This window comes from Herpailurus yagouaroundi, unplaced genomic scaffold (assembly GCF_014898765.1).
Source record: "Herpailurus yagouaroundi ecotype Mexico unplaced genomic scaffold, PumYag 185, whole genome shotgun sequence".
Taxonomy (NCBI): domain Eukaryota; kingdom Metazoa; phylum Chordata; class Mammalia; order Carnivora; family Felidae; genus Herpailurus; species Herpailurus yagouaroundi.
In genome coordinates this window covers 11744079-11749836 of record NW_024412416.1, presented here as the reverse complement: position 1 = coordinate 11749836, position 5758 = coordinate 11744079, and positions in this window count along the sequence as shown.

The window sequence follows — 5758 nt, the reverse complement described above, 5'->3', positions numbered from 1 at the left end:
TGTATTAGAAGTTTATTGTTTAAACATTTTTAAGCAATTTGTTTTATGTTAAGTAATTTCTACCCCAGCCTGGGGCTCGAACTCATGACCCGGAGACCAAGAATTGTACGCTCCACTGAGTGAGCCAGTCACATACCACGTTAGAAATTTAAAATGGAGTGGGGCGCCTGGTGGCTCAGTCGGTTAAGCGGCCGACTTCAGCCAGGTCACGATCTCGCGGTCCGTGAGTTCAAGCCCCGCGTCGGGCTCTGGGCTGATGGCTCGGAGCCTGGAGCCTGTTTCCGATTCTGTGTCTCCCTCTCTCTCTGCCCCTCCCCCATTCATGCTCTGTCTCTCTCTGTCCCAAAAATAAATAAACGTTAAAAAAAAAAAATTAAAAAAAAGAAATTTAAAATGGAGAAAACTTAAAAATACTTATTAATTCATTTAAAAATTTTTAAAGTTTATTTATTTATTTTGAGAGAGACAGCGCAAGTGGGGGAGGGCCAGAGAGAGGGAGAGAGAGAATCCCGTGCAGGCTCTGTCCTGTCAGCGCAGAGCCTGATCTGGGGCTTGAACCCACGAAGCCGTGAGATCATGACATGAGCCAAAACCAAGAGTGGGACAGTTAACTGACTGAGCCACCCAAGTGCCCCTATTAACTCATTTTAAAAACAAAATTATAAATACATTAATATGTTAACATTGATAACATTGTTATGGAAAAATAACTGTTTTCTCAAAAGTATTCTCAAAAAATAGAAGAGTGGCGTTAACTTTTTGTTTTTTAATTTTTTTAATGTTTATTTTTAAAGGAGAGAGAGAGAGACAGAGCATGAGCAGAGGAGGGACAGAGAGAGGGAGAGAAAGAATCCAAAGCAGGCTCCAGGCTCTGAGCTGTAAGCACAGAGCCTGATGCGGGCCTTGAACTCACAAACTGTGAGATCATGACCTGAGCCGAAGTCGGACGCTTAACCCACTGAGCCACCTAGGCGCCCCAACCTTTTTATTTTTGTAGATATTTTTAATATCTGACTTAATAGAAGATAAATGGATCTTTATATTTGCTTTTGCTTTCAATCTGTTGCGAATCTGAAGAATATGAAGGAAATCCAGCCTTACCCAGATATGTGCTCAGACAAGGGAGGAGAATTTTAATACTCTTCAAACAGTATAGACATTTACTTACATTTATTTACTTAGAAAGAGAGAGAGAGAGAGAGAGAGAGAGTGCACATGAGTGGGGCAGGGGCAGAAAGAGGGAGAGAGAACCCAAGCAGGCTGCACGCTGTCAGCACAGAGCCTGATGCTGGGCTCGATCTCATCAACCTCGAGGTCATGACCTGAGCTAACACCAAGCGTTGGACTCTCCACCGACTGAGCCACCCAGGCTTCCCACACCTAGTTGTTCTTAAACATCAGTTGCAATGTGAAATCTAAAACCATGACAATGGACTGCTGCACTTTGTTTCCTCAAAATCTGTTTGTTTACCTTGCACTTTGAATGGATCTGTTACCCACACGTGATTCCCCCACCCCCACCCCCACCCCATGCATGATTTTGTAACATTGCACATTGGCTGTTTAGAAAAATTGGTTTGCTGATTTATGCAGAGCTTCTAAATGTTGACATATATCATTATATAACATCTAAATTCGAAAGCTAATCAGAAAAGTCTTGAAGGATTGGGAAGCGGTCTAGCTCACTGCAGAGAGCATCCTAATTGACAAGTTTTCTAAGAATTCAAATTTTCACTCGAAGGTTTGAATTTTATCATTGGCTACAATGCAGTCAGTTATTATCTGTGAAGTGACAGGCTCATCTCGTTCATTTTTGAGAAAATGCCTGCCAAAAACCAGGTTAAAAGCACTCTTTTGATTGGAAATGGTATTCCATGAAAAAAGTGGCTTGTTCAGTTTGCAACTCTAAGAATGGCACATGTGCTTTTTCTTAAGACAAACATCATGCTTCAGTGTGCAGCAGAAGTGACTTATTCATACTTTCCATTTCATCACATGTAATATTAAAATGTTCTGTTCCCAAGGGTCAAGATTGAATAATTTCATGGCTATAGCTTTTTTTTCCCCCTATCGCGCATGGTTGTGAAGAATTCAATTACTATGGGTATAGTTTGTGTTGACACATGATAAGACACCATCAGTTGTCTTTTTTTTTTTTAAGTTTTTTAATTTTAGTTACTTGATGTGCAGTGTTCTATTAGTGTTATATGTACAATGTAGTGATTCAACAATTCCATACATTACTCCACGCTCATCATAATCAAAGTACTCTTAATCTTCCTCATTTTTTTTACTCACCCCCCACCCACCTCCCTCTGGTAACCATCAGTTTGTTCCCTAGAGTTTTTTTTGGTTTGTCTCTTTTTTTTTCCCCTTTGTTCATTTGTTTTGTTCCTTAAATTCCACATATGAGTGAAATCATATGGTATTTGTCTTTGACTGACTTATCTCACTTAGCATTGTACTCTCGAGCTCCATCCACGTCCTTGAAAGTGGCAAGATTTCATTCCTTTTAATGGCTGAAAACATTTCACATCATATACATATAAAACATTCCATTATAATATTATATATATATATCACATCTTCTTTTATATATATATCACATCATCTTATATATATCACATCTTCTTGTGTGTGTGTGTGTGTGTGTGTATACACACACTCGTGTGTGTGTGTGTATATATATATATATACACACACACACACTCTCACATCTTCTTTATCCATTCATCAATTGATGGACATTTGGGCTGCTTCCATATCTTGGCTGTTATAGGTAATGCTGCTATAAACATACGGGTCCATGTATCCCTTTAGTTAGTGTTTTTGTATTCTTTGGGTTAAAAAAAATAGTGTGATTGCTGAATCGTAGGGTAATTCTGTTTTTAACTTTTTGAGGAAACGCCACACTATTTTCCACAGTGGCTAAATTCCCACCAACAGTGCTCAAGGGTTCCTCTCTCTCCACATCCTCACCAACGCTTGTCATTTCTTGTGTTGGTGACTTTAGCCATTCTGACCGGTGTGAAGTGACAGCTCATTGGAGTTTTGATTTGCATTTCCCTGATAAGTGAGGATGAGCATCTTTTTGTGTGTCCGTTGGCCATCTGGATGTCTTCTTTGGGGAAGTGAGACACCATCGGTTTTTATCACCATTGTTTTTGCAATATTAGTGCAAATGTTAACTCAGTGAAAAAGTCAAAAAATATTTTAGTATTATTATGGCATTAATCTTCACTCCATCAGTGAAATTCCTTGAAAGGATCTCAGAGACTTGAGGGGTCCACAGACCACACTTTTAGAACTTCTGCTCTAGTTACCAGTTGATTCCAAAAGCAACCCAACATGCTTCCAATAAACTCCCCTTTTCTGAAATCAGCCAGAGTTTTCTGTTGCCGGTCATCTGTGTTCCATGTTAAAAATGTCACTGTCTATGGATGGTTTAATCTAAATGTTTAAGGAACTCTAATTTAGGGCAATTTATAAATAGGTCCTTTGTTATGATGATTTGTGCAGCAAATAGGAGGAATGAAAGATTCTAAAGTTTCACTTTACTCAAAATATCTAACATTTATACTTTTTACATCCTTGGTGGTAAGTCAATGTTAAATAATCAAAATAAGTCTACACAGGTCCAGGAATTATAGTAAAAGAAGGATAAGGTACTAATATTTTCTCCTTTCTTATGGATACTTCCAGTGACCTTACTGAGGTAAGTATTATTGTCTTTATTGTAGACATTAAAAATAACTTGGATTTGATGGTTAAACACCTTGACCGAGGCCACTCCGTGCTTAAACCTCTCATCCTGGCTGAGAGACTCCAGAGCTCAGGACCTCTCTGCTCCACTACACAGGAATTTCGGATAAGGACAAAAATATGAACCTGTGATGTCTAAGGTTTATGCCCTTGAACGCTGTGCGGTAAGGTCATGGGTGTCAGAGTAAGCTCTTTAAGGAACTTCTTTTTATAAATTCTGTCATGCTGATATGATAATGTTGGCTTTCTACCAAAGCAACATTTCTGACATGCCATAACGTGGCATTTTAGAGATGGAAGAGACCTGAATCATGTGATCTGTCCAAATTTATCACCACTGGGGCACGCCAAAATACTCAACATACATTTCAAATAGTATTTGCTGGGTGATAACCTGATTACCGTTCATCCCACTGAATCAAAATGTATCACATACAGTGGCAGGCATCTTCATGGATGGCCTCGATAATCCCTGCTTCCTGACTTTCACACCCCTGTGTAATCTCTTCCTCCTGAGTGTGGACAAGATTGGTAACTTGCCTGTAACCAACAGAATACAGCAAAGGTGCTGGGATGTTGCTTCTATGATAAGGTTTCATAAGATAGTGACTTCTGCCTTGGTAGTAGACTCCCATTGGCTTCCAAGCTTGTACATTTTGGTGAAGCAAGCTCCATACTGGAAGGGCCCACATGGTAAGGAACTGAGGGCAGCCTCAGGCCATCATCAGTAGGGAACTGAGGCTGTCAGTCCAACAGTCTGTGAAGAGTTGCTTCTGGCCAACAACCACTGATGGAGCTTGGAAGAACGTCCCTCTCCACTTGAGCCTTCAGATAAGACCCCAGCACCTGCTAACCTGCATATACCCCTGAGAGATCCTAAAACAGAGGTCTCTGTTAAGCTATGCTCAGATTCCTAGCCTACACAGACTGTGAGATAATACATGTGTGCTGTTTTAAGCCTCAAAGTTTTGAGGTAATTTGTTAGGTAGCAACAGCTAACTGATACACTGTATTACCTTTATCTGTCTCTTTCTCTAGCAGGACCAGGAGAGAGCTGTTTAAGGTCAGTGAATCCTTGTCCTGTGTCCTTACCTGTTCAACTGCCATTAGAGAGTTTACTGCCACGTTCGGTCCTCAAAGTGAAAGGTGGCAAGTCCTCAGTGTAGTTTCTAATGCTCCAGGAAAGCCCTCAGTTCCCACCTTTGGGCTTCACACTGGACCCTCCACAATGATCTTTCTCCACTTCCGCATCATGTAGCTTCCAAACCAGAGGCAGCCAATTACTTTTGGAGCCTAAAACTTTGGTCTTGGAGGAAGCCTGCCAATGCCCCCAACTACTGTTCCACAGCAAAGTTTTCAAGGCAGGAACGCACTTCCCAATCCAGTTCATAAGCAGAGGTGCAAAATGTCTGAAAACTGGTAACATAAGAAACGAGACACAGAGGGAAATTGGGGAGATACTAAAATATACTGCAATGCATAGGGCATGGGGCAAACCCTTCACTCTGGAGGTCTGTTTCCTCATCTGTAAAATGGGGGTTTACCTCTACGTCCCATAGGCTTTGGTTCTTAGTCTGACAGAATCTGGGTTACTGTGAGCTGGCTCTCTGGATCCTAAATCAACAATTAAATGAGGATAAAGAATTACCTGCCTCCTAAAGGGGCTTTAGGATTCAATGAAATAAATAAAACGTAAACTCCGAAGCACAGAGCCGGCTCAATAGTGAGCCTGACCGTGATTGTTTCCACGCAGGGGTCCCGGGCTCCCCGGGGTGGGGTTGGCGGGGGTGATTGAAGCCGCCGGTGAGCGGGGCGCAGCCCGCACCGGGGCCCGGGTGGCCTGCTCCGCCCACGTGGGGCCGCGGCCCGTCGAATGACTCCGTGCAACGTGTTGGTGGCAGCGGCGGCGGCTGCGGCTCGGGCTCTTCCGGGCGCCGCAGCTTCCTGCCGAGCACCGCGCAGCCGCCTCCGCCGCGGAAGCCCCGGGTGCAGGCCT